The sequence below is a fragment of the Neofelis nebulosa genome, chromosome 9, assembly GCF_028018385.1.
Source record: "Neofelis nebulosa isolate mNeoNeb1 chromosome 9, mNeoNeb1.pri, whole genome shotgun sequence".
Lineage (NCBI taxonomy): Eukaryota > Metazoa > Chordata > Mammalia > Carnivora > Felidae > Neofelis > Neofelis nebulosa.
Genome location: NC_080790.1, coordinates 25,634,418 through 25,651,436, shown reverse-complemented (window position 1 = coordinate 25,651,436; position 17,019 = coordinate 25,634,418).

The window sequence follows — 17,019 nt, the reverse complement described above, 5'->3', positions numbered from 1 at the left end:
TAGAAGGAAAGAACTGGACTGGACTAATCCCTAAGGCCTTCCCTGGCTCTGAAAGTCTATAAATATACGACCCAAAAACTCCAGTTACATAAGGGCTCTGCAGCTATCAGAGACGTGGCTCCCTTACTGTGATGTGACATCTGGGCTTATTGAACTCTGCTTCGATTCTCCCAAGTTCTTGAAGTTGGTGAAGAGCACAGGAGAGGAGCAAGCATCCCTCTAGCTGTTCCAACAGGTGATTTCATCGCTGTATGGTGCTGGGTGAACGATGTGACATCGTCCTGCGCCTTCACTGCTCCAAACACCCAACATTGTCCCAGATGGGGCCATGGCTCTGGCCATGGAAGGAGAAGAGGGGAAACCATACAGTTGAGCCCAGCGCTTGATGCCACTAAGAAATGAAACGGTCAACTGGTTGGCATGTGAGAAATGCTTATTAACCATCATGATCTCACCAAATGGGAATATCTGCCATATCTTTGCTTCATTTCTAGAGAACACAGGCACACAAAACACTCACACACATGCACTCACACGACACACACACACTTTCTTACAAAATTCCTTTCCTCAGAATAGTCTAGATATGCCAGCCATGTTACAGCACAGTTAAAAGGGAGGAACATTTTATTTTATTTTATTTTATATGTAATTTATTGTCAAATTGGTTTCCATACAACAATCAGTGCTCATCCCAACAGGTACCCTCCTCAATGCCCATCACCCGCTTTCCCCTCTCCCCCACCCCCATTCAACCCTCAGTTTGTTCGCAGTATTTAAGAGTCTCTTATAGTTTGCCTCCTTCCCTCTCTGTAATTCCCCCCCCCCCATTCTCCTCCCCCCTGGTCTTCTGTGGAGTTTCTCAGGATCCACATATGAGTGAAAACATATGGTATCTGTCTTTTTTTCCTGACTTATTTCACTCAGCATAACACTCTCCGGTTCCATCCACATTGCTACAAATGGCCAGATTTCATTCTTTAAAAGTGAGTAACATTTTAAGTTGAACTAATAGTTCCATGGAGATCCATGCAGGTCCGTTTCACTGACTATCTGGAATGTTCTAGAACATTAGGACAGTAGCCCAAGATGGAGATGTGCCAGCTGTTATTAGCCAGGCTGTAAGCACTGGATAATGACTGTGAATTCTCTCCTGAGCTTAGCAACAGAGGCAAGGCAGGGTGGTTAAGAAAATCAAACAAGCGAGCGCTCCGTGCGCTGTACATCACTGTTATGCCGAGGTGGTGTTCTCAGACACCTGGCCTTGCCCTGCTGTCCTAACCTGTAAACATTCCGGAGTCTGTGAGGCAGGGTGCCTGGTGTTCCTGCCAACAGCGCCTGCAGTATCGCACCGCGACCTGCAGAGGGCGGAAGACGACCGGACAGGAGACCAAAGCCTCCAGGGGCACCACCTCTGGGATCAGTTACCAGGGAACTGACTGAGCATCTCAGAGTGGACCGAGTGTCTTCAAAGGCCCCTCCAGGAGTTGGACCTAAAGCCGACTTAGGGCTTCAGAATGGCAAAATCTCCGCCAAAGAGCCCGTGGCAGTGAGCTTTTGATGCGGGGCTAGTATGGGGAAGGGAAAGGCAAGTCTTCTTTCCTGAGCATCTGCAACTTGCCAGATGCCACATTTCGTGCTTTACCTGCAGGGTTTCCTTGAACCCTCCCAGGGGCCTTAAGAAGTGTTCACTGAATCTCTGAAGGAGAAGCCCTACCCGCAACTCCACAGAGGACTTTCCATTCGGGGGTGTTTACTGGTGGGGAAACACCACAGGCGGTGCCCTCGGCGAGCCTGCTGTATACCGGGAGTCGTTGAGCCTGACAGCGCGGACTCGGGCTCAGGAGGCTGGCAGAGGCTGCCGGAAGCCCCTGGATGCTATCTCTTCCGCCAGAGGCGGTGTTGGGTTGTAACGCTGGCGTGGCCAAGCTGCTGAACTGTTGTCCAAAGGCAGCTGAGGAACGTGGCCCTACTCAGAGCTGGGGTGGCTGGAGGGCCAGGATGGAGAAGACAGGATGCATGGAGATCACAGGAGGAACCCCAGGCAAAGGCTGGGAACAGAAAGGGGCCTAGCCTATCGGTTTAGGACTGGGAACATCCCTGAGCCTTGGTTATTTTTATCTCTAGCCGAGGGGGAGCCTGGAAACCATTTGCTGCCTATTTTAGGTCCTGGGATAAGGCTATTTGGAACATGTAGCTTCCTGGACCTGCTGAAGCTTGACATCACCCTGTGGCCCCTGGGCCCGGGGGCCTGCCCTTTCGTTTTGTCTATCCTGAATTGGAAGAGTACGCGTTCCCAAGGCAGGAGACAGATCTTGTGACAATCTTGTCACCTGCAACACAGCAGCCCATGGATGGAAGGGGAAATATGAGGCTTTGCCCTTGAACTGGCCCAGCCCTGGTCTTGCACCATCTCCCAGACCAACTCAGCGCTCTGGAGTGTGGGTACCATCAAGGTCAAGCTCTTTGTGTCAGACCTGAGAAACCTAAGCCCAGAGAGGGTAATTGACTTGTTTTGGGTCCCACAGCCCTTCAGCGTGAGACACAGGCTATGACAAGGGTGCCAGATTCCTGGTCCAGACTCTCTAAATCACACCTCTGCTCATCAAGTGGGCCTTCTCTTATGCAAATGGATCAAATTTCTGGGCGGTCAGATAGAAATCCAGTTATGCTGGTTGGGAAGAAGATACGGAAGGCTTGGGGCCCAAGATGAACACTGTGGCAAGGGGGGCAGGATGCTAAAATGGGATTCTTTCTTAAGCCCCACGGATTGGAATAAAACAGTAAGTGGAAAACATCCCCCTCATTCCGGAGTGAGATGCTCAGTCACCTACGCAAGACTTGTAGAGGGGGTGGCTGGAAACGGAGTCATTTAGCTCATCCCCTGCCTCCAGGAAACAAAGGGTTGAAATGGAATTTGAGAGATTGGAGAGAGAGGATTTCTCTGAAGAGAGCAAGCTGTACATCCTCCCTGCCAAAGAGGAGAGAGAGGGGTGGGGTGGGAGGGGGAGAGAGAGAGTGTGTGTGTATTATAGAGGGAAGGTCTCCCCAACCAGGCCATTGGAGGGGGAGTTTCCAGTGGACCACTCAAGGACCCAAATCGTGACCGTTGCTTGAGAAGCTGTGGTTGGATGAGCCAGAAGCAGCAGGAAGGGAGTGTGAGCGAGCCACACATTCTCCAGTGTCCAGGCAAGGGTACTGGTGTGACCACAGGGGATGTCGAAGGTTACTCTGCATCTTGTTTACACTTGGCTTTTCCATCTTTAAAAATTTTTTTTACATTTAATTTTTGGGAGAGAGAGAGAGAGAGAATAAGAAAGAGGGAGAGAGAGGGAGAGAGGGAGCCTGAGTAGGGGTGGGGCAGAGAAAGAGAGAGACACACAGAATCGGAAGCAGGTTCCAGGCTCTGAGCTGTCAGCACAGAGCCTGATGCGGGGCTCAAACTCACGGACTGTGAGATCATGACCCGAGCTGAAGTGGGACGCTTAACCGACTGAGCCACCCAGGCACCCCAATAGTTTCTCAACTTTTATTTTTCATTTTTTTTATTTTTTCATAATTTGAAGTCCTTTTTTATTATTTAGTTTTTTCATAGGGAATTGATTGTCAAAATGGTTTCCATACAACAAGCAGTGCTCATCCCAACAGGTGCTCTCCTCAATGCCCATCACCCACTTTCCCCTCCCTCCCACCCCCCATCAACCCTCAGTTTAGTCTCAGTTTTTAAGAGTCTCTTATGGTTTGCCTCCCTCCCTCTCTGTAACTTTTTTTTTCCTTTCCCTCCCCCATGGTCTTCTGTTAAGTTTCTCAGGATCCACATAAGAGTGGAAACCTATGGTATCTTTCTCTGTATGACTTATTTCACTTAGCATAACACTGTCCAGTTCCATCCATGTTGCTACAAAAGGCCATATTTCATTCTTTCTCATTGCCACGTAGTATTCCATTGTGTATATAAACCACAATTTGTGTATCCATTCATCAGTTGATGGACATTTAGGCTCTTCCCACAATTTGGCTATTGTTGAGAGTGTTGCTATAAACATTAGGGTATAAGTGCTCCTATGCATCAGCACTCCTGTATCCCTGGGGTAAATTCCTGGCAGTGCTATTGCTGGGTCATAGGGTAGATCTTTTTTTAATGTTTTGAGGAAGCTCCACACTGTTTTCCAGAGAGGCTGCAGCAGTTTGCGTTCCCAACAGTGCAAGAGGGGTCTCGTTTCTCCACATCCTCGCCAGCATCTATGGTCTCCTGATTTGTTCATTTTAGCCACTCTGACTGGCATGAGGTTATCTCAGTGTGGTTTTGATTTGTATTTCCCTGATGAGGAGTGATGTTGAACATCTGTAATGTGCCTGTTGGCCATCTGGATGTCTTCTTTAGAGAAGTGTCTATTCATGCCTTCTGCCCATGTCTTCATTGGATTATTTGTTTTCTTGGGTGTGGAGTTTGGTGAGTTCTTTATAGATTTTGGATACTAGCCCTTTGTCCAATATGTCATTTGCAAATATCTTTTCCCATTCCATTGGTTGCCTTTTTGTTTTGTTGATTGTTTCCTTTGCAGTGCAGAAGCTTTTTATCTTCATGAGGTCCCAATAGTTCATTTTTGCTTTTAATTCCCTTGCCTTTGGGGATGTGTCAAGTAAGAAATTGCTGCGGCTGAGGTCAGAGAGGTTTTTTCCTGCTTTCACTTCTAGGGTTTTGATGGTTTCCTGTCTCACATTCAGGTCCTTTATGCATTTTGAGTTTATTTTTGTGAATGGTGTAAGAAAGTCGTCTAGTTTCATTCTTCTGCATATTGCTGTCTAGTTCTCCCAGCACCATTTGTTAAAGAGACTTTTTTTCCATTAGATATTCTTTCCTGCTTTGTCAAAGATTAGTTGGCCATACTTTTATGGGTCCAATTCTGGAGTCTCTCTTCTATTCCATTGGTCTATGTGTCTGTTTTTGTGCCAATACCATACTGTCTTGAGGATTAGAGCTTTGTGGTAGAGGCTAAAGTCTGGGATTGTGATGCCTTCTGCTTTGGTCTTCTTCAATATTACTTTGGCTATTTGGGGTCTTTTCTGGTTCCATAGAAATTTTAGGATTGCTTGTTCTAGCTTCGAGAAGAATGCTGGTGCAATTTTGATTGGGATTGCATTGAATGTGTAGATTGCATTGGGTAGTATTTTTTTTTTTTAATTTTTTTTTTTTAAACGTTTTTTATTTATTTTTTTGGGACAGAGAGAGACAGAGCATGAACGGGGGAGGGGCAGAGAGAGAGGGAGACACAGAATCGGAAACAGGCTCCAGGCTCCGAGCCATCAGCCCAGAGCCCGACGCGGGGCTCGAACTCACTGACCGCGAGATCGTGACCTGGCTGAAGTCGGACGCTTAACCAACTGCGCCACCCAGGCGCCCCGCATTGGGTAGTATTGACAGTTTAACAATATTCTTCCAATCTGTGAGCACAGAATGTTTTTCCATTTCTTTATATCTTATTTAATTTCTTCACAAGCTTTCTATAGTTTTCAGCATACAGATCTTTTATATCTTTGGTTAAATTTATTCCTAGGTATTTTATGCTTCTTGGTGCAACTGTGAATGGGATCAGTTTCTTTATGTGTCTTTCTGTTGCTTCGTCATTAGTGTAGAAGAATGCACCTGATTTCTGTACATTAATTTTGTATCCTGCAACTTTGCTGAATTCATGTATCAGTTCTAGCAGTCTTTTGGTGGAGTCTTTTGGGTTTTCCAGTGTTTCATCTGTTAAATGTTAGCTATTCTAGTGGATGGATATGATTTTACAACACACTCATGCACAAGTACTGTGCATTACATCTGGATATACACATAGAAAATATACAAACATGAATGGGGAGGATGGACACCGACCTCAGGACACTGACTACCTCCAGGCTGAGAGGAAAGCCTGAGGGTAGAAGTTACAACAGAAGGCTTCGTGATACAACATTAATTTTTAAACACGGCAAAGAAACATTTTTAGAACTGGGTGGGAAGTGTATGTGTGTCTTTGATTTTTCTCCATGTTACATAGGTTTGATTTATACTATAATTAATTTTTTTCATTTAATGAAAAAAGCTCTTAGAAGAAAAACGACACCCTTCATACGGAAGCAAACAAAGTCACAGTGTATCTGGTTATAAAATACACCACTTGAAACTTGGCTAATAGATCAGACATTCCCCTCCTGGGTATAATTGTGTCAATATATAGAAATGTTTTAAGAAACTGTAGTACAGAATAAATAATAGGACTGGAAGCAAATATTAAAGGTGGACATCTTCATAATACATGTATATATTGCTAGGAGGGTAACTCCTCATGCTTGGTGATACCTCTCGAGTGTCCATTTAGAAAAAGACTGGGAGATCATGACCTGAGCCGAAGTCGGGTGCTTAACCGACTGAGCCACCCAGCCACTCAGGTAATTGTGACATTTTTAACCTGCCCACTGTCTTTAGCAAAGGAAACATTTATTTATTATTCATACGCTGTCAGCACACAGAGAAGAACCTTGAATGCATCCACTGGGATCTTTGTCCTACCACGCCCTCATCACTGAGTGCCGCCGTTTCTCCTGCTTGGAACAGTCATGGCGGTGTTATTCCTGAAGGGTCCGATATTTACTTGTACTCATGTTTAGCTTTGGTTTTCTCATCCCGGCTTTCATAACCCACTCCTTCCTTCTGCGTTCACTTTCCTTCTTTCAGAAACACATCCTTTAGCAGTTTTTTCAGACATTATAAATGGTCAACTCAGTCTTTTGTAAAAATGTCTTTATTTTTTCCTTCCTTCTCAAATAATGCTTTCGCTGGGCACTGCATTGCAGGTGGTAGTGATGTCTCCCAATCTATGGACCATGTTTTTCTGATGGCAGCCTAAGGGTCTTTCCTTGGCAGGTAAAATAACTTCTCTCTCACTAGCTGCTTTTCTTCTGTTAAGATATTTTATTTTAGGGTGTTCCGTTATCTAGGTAGGGAGAAACTTTTTATTTATTTTTTAAAAAATGTTTATTTATTTTGGGGGCAGGACAGAGAGAGAGAGAGAGTGAGAGAGAGAATCCCAAGCAGGCTCTGATGTCAGCACAGAGCCTGATGCAGGGCTCAAACTCACAAACCGTGAGATCATGACCTGAGCCAAAGTCAGATGCTTAACCCACTGAGCCACCCAGGTGTCCTGGTATGGAGAAACTTTTAATTTATTATGCTTGGGATTTAGTTTCTTCATTCCCATGTCAACATCAAAGGATGTTGGTGGGGGTCCACTTTACATAGTCACTCAGAGACCAAGGATAACACAGTCCCCGCCCCCCCCCCCCCCATCTTGTAGTTGCACCAACTGGGTTAGGAATCTGTTTTTGGAGCTCTTGCTCTCGACATTCTGACTTTGAGTTCCCTTTTCCTTTACAGAACTTGGGGGTTTCCCTTTCTCTTTTTTGAGCTCAGCTGGGTGCTAAGTGATTTTACATTTTCTACAACATTTATACCATTTGAAGCAGCAGAACATTCATTTAATTAAAACTTCACATTGCCAGAAGTTGAATGTTTTTTTTCCTGTTGTTTATAAACCACCCAATTTCTGGTATTATTTTAATTTTTAAAAAATTTTTGCTTCCCTTCCCTTATGTTCATCTGTTCTGTGTCTTAACATCCTCATATGAGTGAAGTCATATGATTTTTGTCTTTCTCTGAGTGACTAATTTCGCTTAGCATAATACTCTCTAGTTCCACCCACGTAGTTGCAAATGGCAAGATTTCATTCTTTTTGATTGCTGAGCAATACTCTATTGTGTGTGTGTATATATATATATACATGTATATAGTATATGTATGTAGTGTGTATATATATATATATATATATATACACTACATCTTCTTTATCCATTCATCCATCGATGGACATTTGGGCTCTTTCCATACTTTGGCTACTGTTGATAGTGCTGCTGTAAACATTGGGGTGCGTGTGTCCCTTCAAAACAGCATACCTGTATCCCTTGGATAAATACCTAGTAGTGCAATTGCTGGGTCATAGGGTAGTTCTATTTTTAATTTTTTGAGGAACCTCCATACTACTTTCCAGAGTGGCTGCACCAGTTTGCATTCCCACCAACAGTGCAAAAGAGATCCTCTTTCTCTGAATCCTCACCAACATCTGTTGTTGTCTGAGTTGTTAATGTTAGCCATTCTGACAGGAGTGAGGTGGCATCTCATTGTGGTTTTGATTTGTATTTCTCTGATGATGAGTGATGTTGAGCATTTTTCATGTGTTGGTTGGCCATCTGGATATGTTCTTTGGAGAAGTGTCTATTCATGTCTTTTTCCCACTTCTTCACTGGATTATTTGTTTCTTGGGTGTTGAGTTTGAGAAGTTCTTTATAGATTTTGGATACTCACCCTTTATCTCATATGTCGTTTGCAAATATCTTCCCCATTCTGTCGGTTGCCTTTCAGTTTTGCTGATTGTTTCTTTCAATGTGCAGAAGCTTTTTATTTTGATGGGGTCCCAGTACTTCATTTTTGTTTTTGTTTCCCTTGCCTCCCAAGACGTGTTGAGTAAGAAATTGCTGCGGGCAAGATCAAAGAGGTTTTTGCTTGCTTTCTCCTCGAGGATTGTGATGGCTTTCTGTCTTACATTGAGGTCTTTCCTCCATTTTGGGTTTATTTTTGTGTATGGTGTAAGAAAGTGGTCCAGGTTCATTCTTCTTCATTTCGTGGACCAGTTTTCCTGGCACCACTTGCTGAAGAGACTGTCTTTATTCCATTGGATATTCTTTCCTACTTTGACAAAGATTAGTCGGCCATACGTTTGTGGGTCCATTTCTGCATTCTCCATTCTGTTCCATTGATCTGAGGGTCTGTTCTTGTGCCAATACCAAACTGTCTTGATGATTATAGCTTTGTAGTATAGCTTGAAGTCTGGGATTGTGATGCCTCCTGCTTTGGTTTTCTTTTTCAAGATTGCTTTGGCTATTCGGGGTCTTTTCTGGTTCCATACAAATTTTAGGATTGTTTGTTCCAGCTCTGAGAAGAATGCTGGTGTTCTTCACCAGGGATTGCATTGAATATGTAGATTGCTTTGGGTAGTATCGACATTTTAACAATATTTGTTCTTCCTATCCAGGAGCATGGAATCTTTTTCCATTTTTTTTGTGTTTTCTTCAATTTCTTTCATAAGCTTTCTACAGTTTTCATTGTATAGATTTTTCACCTCTTTGATTAGATTTATTGCTGGGTATTTTATGGGTTTTGGTGCAACTGTAAATGGGATTGAAATCTTGATTTCTCTCTCTGTTGCTTCATTGTAGGTGTATAGGAATGCAACCGATTTCTGGGCATTGATTTTATAACCTGAAACTTTGCTGAATTCATGAATCAGTTTTAACAGATTTTTGGTGGAATCTTTTGGGTTTTCCATGTAGAGTATCATGTCATCTGCGAAGAGTGAAAGTTTGACCTCCTCCTAGCCGATTTGGATGCCTTTTATTTCTTTGTGTTGTCTGATTGCAGAGGCTAAGACTTCCAATACTGTGTTGAATAACAGTGGCGAGAGTGGACATCCCTGTCTTGCTCCTGACCTCAGGGGGAAAGCTCTCAGTTTTTCCCCATCAAGGATGTTATTAGCTTTGGGACATTCATATGTGGCTTTTATGATCTTGAAGTATGATCCTTCTATGCCTACTTTCTTGAGGGTTTTTATCAAGAAAGGAGGCTGTATTTTGTCAAATACTTTCTCTGCATCTATTGAGAGGATCATATGGTTCTTGTCCTTTCTTTTATTGATGTGATGAGTCACACTGATTGTTTTGTGGATATTGAACCAGCCCTGCATCCCAGGTATAAATCCTGCTTGGTCGTGGTGAATAATTTTTTTAAAGTATTGTTAGATTCGTTTGGCTAATATCTTGTTGAGGATTTTTGCATCCATGTTCATCAGGGAAATTGGTCTATAGTTCTCCTCTTTAGTGGGGTCTGTGTCTGGTTTTGGAATCACAGTAATGCTGGCTTCATAGAAAGAGTTTGGAAATTTTCCTTCCGTTTCTATTTTTTGGAACAGCTTCAAGAGAATAGGTGTTAACTCTTCCTTCAATATTTGGTAGAATTCCCCTGGAAAGCCATCTGGCCCTGGACTCTTGTGTTTTGCAGATTTTTGATGACTAATTCGATTTCCTTACTGGTTATGGGTCTTTCAAATTTTCTATTTCTTCCTGTTTCAGTTTTGGTCGTGTATATGTTTCTAGGAATTTGTCCATTTCTTCCATATTGCCCGTTTTATTGGCATATAATTGCTCTTAATTTTCTCTTATTATTGCTTGTATTTCTGTTGTGTTGGTTGTGATCTCTCGTCTTCCATTCTTGATTTCATTTATTTGGGTCCTTTCCTTTTTCTTCATGATCAGGCTGGTTAGTGGTTTATCAGTTTTGTTAATTCTTTACAAGAACCAGCTTCTGGTTTCATTGATCTGTTCTACTGTTTTATTTTGGATTTGATAGCATTAATTTCTGCTCTCATCTTTATTAGTTCCTGTCTTCTGCTGGTTTTGGGTTTTATTTGCTGTTCTTTTTCCAGCTCCTTAAGGTGTAAGGTTAGGTTGTATATCTGAGATCTTTCTTCCTTCTTTGGGAAGGCCTGGATTCCTATACACTTTCCTCTTATGACCACCTTTGCTGCCTCCCAGAGGTTTTGGGTTGTGGTGTTATCATTTTCATTGACTTCCATATACTTTTTAATTTCTCTTTCACTGCATGGTTAGCCCATTCATTCCTTAGTAGGATGTTCTTCAGTCTCCAAGGATTTGTTACCTTTCCAAATTTTTCTTGTGGTTGATTTCGAGTTTCATAGCGTTGTGTTCTGAAAATATGCAGAGTATGATCTCAATCTTTTTGTATTTACTTAGCTCTGATTTGTGTCGCACTGTATGGTGTATTCTGGAGAACATTCCATGTGCACTGGAGAAGAATGTATATTGTGCTGCTTTAGGATAAAATATCCTGAATACATCTGTTAAGTCCATCTGGTCCAGTGTGTCATTCAAAGCCATTGATTCCTTGTTGATTTTTTGATTAGATGATCTGTCCATTTCTGTGAGTGGGGTGTTGAAGTCTCCTACTATTATGGTATTACTATCGATGAGTTTCTTGATGTTTGTGATTAATTGATCTATATATTTGTGTACTTCCACATTTGGTGCATAGATGTTACAATTGTTAGGTCTTCTTGGTGGATAGACCCCTTGATTATGATATAATGCCCTTCTGCATCTCTTGATACAGTCTTTATTTTAAAGTCTAGATTGTCTGATATGAGTATGGCTACTCCAGCTTTCTTTTGTTGACCGTTAGCATGATAGATGGTTCTCCAACCCCTTACTTTCAATCTGAAGGTGTCTTTAGGTCTAAAGTGGGTCTCTTCTAAGTAGTATATAGATGGGTCTTGTTTTCTTATCCATTCTGTTACCCTATGTCTTTTGATTGGAGCATTGAGTCCACTGACATTTAGAGTGAGTACTGAAAGATAAGAATTTATTGCCAGTATGTCACTTGTAGATTTGGAGTTTCTGGTGGTGTTCTCTGGTCCTTTCTAATCTTTTATTGCCTTTGGTAATTATGTATATGTATATATATATTTTTTTCAATATATGAAATTTATTGTCAAATTGGTTTCCATACAACACCCAGTGCTCATCCAAAAAGTGCCCTCCTCAATACCCATCACCCACCTTCTCCTCCCTCTCACCCCCCATCAACCCTCAGTTTAGTCTCAGTTTTTAAGAGTCTCTTATGCTTTGGCTCTCTCCCACTCTAACCTCTTTTTTTTTTTTTCCTTCCTCTCCCCCATGGGTTTCTGTTAAGTTTCTCAGGATCCACATAAGAGTGAAACCATATGGTATCTGTCTTTCTCTGTATGGCTTATTTCACTTAGCATCACACTCTCCAGTTCCAAATATGGCTACAAAGGGCCATATTTCATTCTTTCTCATTGCCATGTAGTACTCCATTGTGTATATAAACCACAATTTCTTTATCCATTCATCAGTTGATGGACATTTAGGCTCTTTCCATAATTTGGCTATTGTTGACAGTACTGCTATAAATATTGGAGTACAAGTGCCCCTATGCATCAGTACTCCTGTATCCCTTGGGTAAATTCCTAGCAGTGCTATTGCTGGGTCATAGGGTAGGTCTATTTTAATTTTTTGAGGAACCTCCACACTGTTTTCCAGAGTGGCTGCACCAATTTGCATTCCCACCAACAGTGCAAGAGGGTTCCCGTGTCTCCACATCCTCTCCAGCAACTATAGTCTCCTGATTTGTTCATTTTGGCCACTCTGACCGGCGTGAGGTGATATCTGAGTGTGGTTTTGATTTGTATTTCCCTGATGAGGAGCGATGTTGAGCATCTTTTCATGTGCCTGTTGGCCATCAGGATGTCTTCTTTTTTTTTTTATTTTTATTTTTATTATTTATTTATTTATTTTATTTATTTATTTTTAATATATGAAATGTATTGTCAAATTGGTTTCCATACAACACCCAGTGCTCATCCCAAAAGGTGCCCTCCTCAATACCCATCACCCACCCTCCCCTCCCTCCCACCCCCTATCAACCCTCAGTTTGTTCTCAGTTTTTAAGAGTCTCTTATGCTTTGGCTCTCTCCCACTCTAACCTCTTTTTTTTTTTCCTTCCCCTCCCCCATGGGTTTCTGTTAAGTTTCTCAGGATCCACATAAGAGTGAAACCATATGGTATCTGTCTTTCTCTGTATGGCTTATTTCACTTAGCATCACACTCTCCAGTTCCATCCACGTTGCTACAAAAGGCCATATTTCATTCTTTCTCATTGCCACATAGTATTCCATTGTGTATATAAACCACAATTTCTTTATCCATTCATCAGTTGATGGACATTTAGGCTCTTTCCATAATTTAGCCATTGTTGAGAGTGCTGCTATAAACATTGGGGTACAAGTGCCCCTATGCATCAGTACTCCTATATCCCTTGGGTAAATTCCTAGCAGTGCTATTGCTGGGTCATAGGGTAGGTCTATTTTAATTTTCTGAGGAACCTCCACACTGCTTTCCAGAGTGGCTGCACCAATTTGCATTCCCACCAACAGTGCAAGAGGGTTCCCGTTTCTCCGCATCCTCTCCAGCATCTATAGTCTCCTGATTTGTTCATTTTGGCCACTCTGACTGGCGTGAGGTGATATCTGAGTGTGGTTTTGATTTGTATTTCCCTGATGAGGAGTGACGTTGAACATCTTTTCATGTGCCTGTTGGCCATCTGGATGTCTTCTTTAGAGAAGTGTCTATTCATGTTTTCTGCCCATTTCTTCACTGGGTTATTTGTTTTTCGGGTGTGGAGTTTGGTGAGCTCTTTCTAGATTTTGGATACTAGCCCTTTGTCCTATATGTCATTTGCAAATATCTTTTCCCATTCCATTGGTTGCCTTTTAGTTTTGTTGGTTGTTTCCTTTGCTGTGCAGAAGCTTTTTATCTTCATGAGGTCCCAATAGTTCATTTTTGCTTTTAATTCCCTTGCTTTGGGGAATGTGTCAAGTAAGAAATTGCTATGACTGAGGTCAGAGAGGTCTTTTCCTGCTTTCTCCTCTAGGGTTTTGATGGTTTTCTGTCTCACATTCAGGTCCTTTATCCATTTTGAGTTTTTTTTTCTTGTGAATGGTGTGATAAAGTGGTCTAGTTTCAACCTTCTGCATGTTGCTGTCCAGTTCTCCCAGCACCATTTGTTAAAGAGACTGTCTCTTTTCCATTGGATGTTCTTTCCTGCTTTGTCAAAGATGAGTTGGCCATACGTTTGTGGGTCTAGTTCTGGGGTTTCTATTCTATTCCATTGGTCTATGTGTCTGTTTTTGTGCCAATACCATGCTGTCTTGATGATGACAGCTTTGTGGTAGAGGCTAAAGTCTGGGATTGTGATGCCTCCTGCTTTGGTCTTCTTCTTCAAAATTACTTTGGCTATTCAGGGCCTTTTGTGGTTCCCTATGAATTTTAGGATTGCTTGTTCTAGCTTCGAGAAGAATGCTGGTGCAATTTTGATTGGGATTGCACTGAATGTGTAGATTGCATTATGTAGTATTGACATTTTGACAATATTTGTTCTTCCAATCTGTGAGCACGGAATGTTTTTCCATTTCTTTATATCTTCTTCAATTTCCTTCATAAGCTTTCTATAGTTTTCAGCATACAGATCTTTTACATCTTTGGTTAAATTTATGCCTAGGTATTTTATGCTTCTTGGTGCAATTGTGAATGGGATCAGTTTCTTTATTTGTCTTCCTGTTGCTTCATTGTTAGAATATAAGAATGCAACTGATTTCTGCACATTTATTTTGCATCCTGCGACTTTGCTGAAATCATGTATCAGTTCTAGCAGACTTTTGGTGGAGTCTATCGGATTTTCCATGTATAATATCACGTCATCTGCAAAAAGTGAAAGCTTTGCCAATTTTGATGCCTTTGAGTTCCTTTTATTGTCTGATTGCTGATGCTAGAACTTCCAACACTATATTAAACAACACTGGTGAGAGTGGGCATCCCTGTCATGTTCCTGATCTCAGGGAAAAAGCTCTCAGTTTTTCCCCATTGAGGATGATGTTAGCTGTGGGCTTTTCATAAATGGCTTTTATGATCTTTAAGTATGTTCCTTCTATCCCGACTTTCTCAAGGGTTTTTATTAAGAAAGGGTGCTGGATTTTGTCAAAGGCCTTTTCTGCATCGATTGACAGGATCATATGGTTCTTCTCTTTTTTTTTTTTTATTAATGTGATGTATCACGTTGATTGATTTGCGAATGTTGAACAAGCCCTGCATCCCAGGAATGAATCCCACTTGATCATGGTGAATAATTCTTTTTATATGCTGTTGATTCGATTTGCTAGTATCTTATTGAGAATTTTTGCGTCCATATTCATCAGGGATATTGGCCTGTAGTTCTCTTTTTTTACTGGGTCTCTGTCTGGTTTAGGAATCAAAGTAATACTGGCTTCATAGAATGAGTCTGGAAGTTTTCCTTCCCTTTCTATTTCTTGGAATAGCTTGAGAAGGATAGGTATTATCTCTGCTTCAAACTTCTGGTAGAAGTCCCCTGGGAAGCCATCTGGTCCTGGACTCTTATTTTTTGGGAGATTTTTGATGACTGATTCAATTTCTTCGCTGGTTATGGGTCTGTTCAAGCTTTCTATTTCCTCGTGATTGAGTTTTGGAAGGGTGTGGGTGTTTAGGAATTTGTCCATATCTTCCAGGTTGTCCAGTTTATTGGCATATAATTTTTCATAGTATTTCCTGATAATTGCTTGTATCTCGGAGGGATTGGTTGTAATAATTCCATTTTCATTCATGATTTTATCTATTTGGGTCATCTCCCTTTTCTTTTTGAGAAGCATGGCTAGAGGTTTATCGATTTTCTTTATTTTTTTAAAAAGCCAACCCTTGGTTTCATTGATCTGCTCTACAGTGTTTTAAATTCTATATTGTTTATTTATGCTCTGATCTTTATTATTTCTCTTCTTCTGCTGGGTTTAGGCCGTCTTTGCTGTTCTGCTTCCATTTCCTTTAGGTGTGCTGTTAGATTTTGTATTTGGGATTTTTCTTGTTTCTTGAGATAGGCCTGGATTGCAATGTATTTTCCTCTCAGGACTGCCTTCGCTGCATCCCAAAGCGCTTGGATTGTTGTATTTTCATTTTCGTTTGTTTCCATATATTTTTAAATGTCTTCTCTAATTGCCTGGTTGACCCACTCATTCTTGAGTAGGGTGTTCTTTAACCTCCATGCTTTTGGAGGTTTTCCAGACTTTTTCCTGTGGTTAATTTCAAGCTTCATAGCAGTGTGGTCTGAAAGTATGCATGGTATGATCTCAATTCTTGTATACTTATGAAGGGCTGTTTTGTGTCCCAGTATGTGATCTATCTTGGAGAATGTCCCATGTGCACTCGAGAAGAAAGTATATTCTGTTGCTTTGGGATGCAGAGTTCTAAATATATCTGTCAAGTCCATCTGATCCAATGTATCATTCAGGGCCCTTGTTTCTTTATTGAACATGTGTCTAGATGATCTATCCATTTCTGTAAGTGGAGTGTTAAAGTCCCCTGCAATTACCACATTCTTATCAATACGGTTGCTTATGTTTCTGAGTAATTGTTTTATATATTTGGGGGCTCCCGTATTCTGCTCATAGACATTTATAATTGTTAGGTCTTCTTGATGGATAGACCCTGTAATTATTATATAATGCCCTTCTTGATCTCTTGTTACAGCCTTTAATTAATTTATTTTTTTTTTCATTTGGGCCCACTTGTATGTTTATTTTTTTTTCAATATATGAAATTTATTGTCAAATTGGTTTCCATACAACACCCAGTGCTCATCCCAAAAGGTGCCCTCCTCAATACCTATCACCCACCCTCCCCTCCCTCCCACCCCCCATCAACCCTCAGTTTGTTCTCAGTTTTTAACAGTCTCTTATGCTTTGGCTCTCTCCCACTCTAACCTCTTTTTTTTTTTCCTTCCCCTCCCCCATGGGTTTCTGTTAAGTTTCTCAGGATCCACATAAGAGTGAAACCATATGGTATCTGTCTTTCTCTCTATGGCTTATTTTACTAAGCATCACACTCTCCAGTTCCATCCACGTTGCTACAAAAGGCCATATTTCATTCTTTCTCATTGCCACGTAGTATCCCATTGTGTATATAAACCACAATTTCTTTATCCATTCATCAGTTGATGGACATTTAGGCTCTTTCCATAATTTGGCTATTGTTGAGAGTGCTGCTATAAACATTGAGGTACAAGTGCCCCTATGCCTCAGTACTCCTGTATCCCTTGGGTAAATTCCTAGCAGTGCTATTGCTGGGTCATAGGGTAGGTCTATTTTTAATTTTCTGAGGAATCTCCACACTGCTTTCCAGAGCGGCTGCAACAATTTGCATTCCCACCAACAGTGCAAGAGGTTTCCCGTTTCTCCACATCCATAGTCCTTTAAGTTTTGTTTGTCTGGG